At 33.5% G+C, this 2,432-nt stretch overlaps 1 non-coding gene across 1 annotated transcript; it reads right to left on the bottom strand.

The window, feature by feature from the left end:
- Positions 1 to 2,079: 2,079 nt before the first annotated feature.
- LOC145796479 (small nucleolar RNA snoR35) lies at positions 2,080 to 2,160 on the bottom strand. Its single transcript, XR_014336949.1, has one exon. It is a non-coding gene; the product is annotated as a small nucleolar RNA snoR35 (small nucleolar RNA).
- Positions 2,161 to 2,432: the final 272 nt, after the last annotated feature.

Here is a 2,432-nt window from a genome sequence, read left to right as displayed (position 1 = left end):
TGATTGTAATATTTTTTCATTTGAAATTATTCGTGTTCGGCTACACATGTGAAGCAATAGATGTAGTGTTTGTTTTATTTTTTTGTGGGTTTTGGACTGGGTTTACACGTAATTGTTTTTGTCGGTACTCGAAGGGGTTATTTTGGTCGACGCGTTGTGTGATTGTCGGTACTCAAAAGTTTGCGAAATTAGAATTCTGAAGTGGCTTTCCAGTTTTTTTTTTTTTTGGGTGGAGGTGGGAAAGATGGGGCAACTGTATTTGTATCCATTCCCTTATCTAGTTTTAATGTGTTACGTAACGGATAAAATTCAAAACTATGATTATTGGATTGAATATTTTTGCCGACAAGTGTGCAAACATATTTCTGTCAGAAACAGAGGCGTTATGGATTTGCGATGGATGTAGCTAAAATTGCTATTTTCCCCATTATGCATTTAATTTGTTTTGAAAATGTAGTCTACATGTGATGTGGGTCATTGATTTTTGAATTGTTTGTAATCTGTTAGGTTGATTTTTGATTGTTGTATGAGCTTCACTCTGTAATATCAGTATGATTGATGTTAATTGACTAAATTTGTGCTTGTGGAAAAACATAGTTGTTTGAAGATGGATGCATTTGATAATAACCCCATGACTAAAATAATGGAGCATTAAAGCATTAATAGCCCCATGACTACTTTAGTTTCATTCATGATTCCTTTTGGAATCTAGATTTGGTATTATTAGTTGCAGTTAGTGACTAAATCTTGACACCATGTTTATGATTCTAGTTTTAAGTTTGCTTGCCTTTGTGCTTTTAGTTGCCTAGCAATCTCCTTATCTGAAATTAATGGAGCATTTTGCGCTTTAAAAAATAGTTACTGAGGAACTTGAGCATTTCCAACAAGCCTAAATTAAAGGGAAAGACAACAAGCATACGCATTATTATTTTATTGATTAGGATTAGTGGGGGGGGTGTCAGGATGCACTTTAGACATTTATTTGCTTGTATAAATATAATATATGGGAACATGAATGTTAATTATCAATTGCATTGATGAGAATCTATTGATTATGTATATTGTGAACTCAATGCTACAGTCACAGTGAGATTCACAGTTTAAAGATTTGAAACCTTAAATATGTTGTGTCACTGTAGAATTAATATTTAATTGAAGGCATAGACCTCTCGGCAATATTTTGAAACCAGATTAGACTGGCTAGTTCAACCGATGAACCCATTCGCTAGTCATGTTTTTGGACGGTAAAATATGTGTTTGCAAAAACCGGCAAAACACATGTTCCAGCCGGTGAAGTGAACCACCATAGCACCACATTCCTTTGAACACATTGGTAATATAAATTATTTGTTACATTAACTTCATTTTCCATTAAACACAAGATTAATTAACGTTCTATGTATGTATAAATTTATGTATTTGGTTAACATATTTACATAAATATGTGTATCCTAAAATGTAAAAGTAGTTTAAATAAATGTTTCTTCTTTATTTTTTATTTTTTATTTAAATATATTTTTCTTGTTTTCAACTCATCCATCCTTTTCAGTTTAATGTGAAAGTCACAGGACTTGGCCTTGTAATACATCAGTTTCTTATCCAACAAGAAATGCAGAAAGGCAGGGCTTAAAACATATCCACTTTTTATATGGTTTCTTGCTATGTTGTATGGAGCAATTTCTAGCATGTATAGTTAAACTATTTATGGAGGGTGATTGGAAGACCATCTTACATCTTTCTTTTATTCTTTTGTTTTTTGGCTATCAAGATACAAATCTATTTATAAAGAGGACCACAAAAATTTGGAGATAAATTGTTCTGGACTGATAATTTGGGCATTCACTCAATTCCCTTTAGTTATGTTTAGTTCTACATGTATCCTCTATTTGTCTCACTTGAGTCTTGCATTTTTTGTATGCCAATTGTTTGGTCTTGGTTCTGAGTTTTGTGAATGCTTACTGTCATATCTAAACTTGGACCACGAGTGGCATGATTTATATGGTCACATGCATATTCCTGGTGCTTGTAAAATTTATCTAACTTATCTGCAGTCATCTCTGAACGGATCAGCTTCAAATCTTCCAGACAGTACTGGGCGTTCTTTTGCTACATCTTTTTCTGCTCAATCTGGTGCAGCCTCCCCTATTTTTCATCACACAAGTGAGTTGATTTTGCTGAGTATTGCTCTATATTTTCCATCAAATTTTATATAATATAGAAATTTCCTTTTACAGGAACTATTCAAAGGCTACATAACCTTCATGAGAGCTTTAATGTTCCCAACATGCCTGGCACACTTGCATCTAGAAACTCTACAATAAATAATGTTCCTTCTAGTTGGGTTCAACAGCCTACTGGAAGCCTTTCTAGTGGACGTTTTGCATCAAACAATCTCCCTGTTGCTCTTTCTCATGTATGTGTTAGTTTTGCAC

This window comes from Camellia sinensis, chromosome 7, assembly GCF_055761805.1.
Source record: "Camellia sinensis isolate YWXY chromosome 7, ASM5576180v1, whole genome shotgun sequence".
NCBI lineage: Eukaryota > Viridiplantae > Streptophyta > Magnoliopsida > Ericales > Theaceae > Camellia > Camellia sinensis.
Note: the sequence above shows the minus strand (reverse complement) of the source record. Positions and strands in the feature narration are given on the sequence as shown.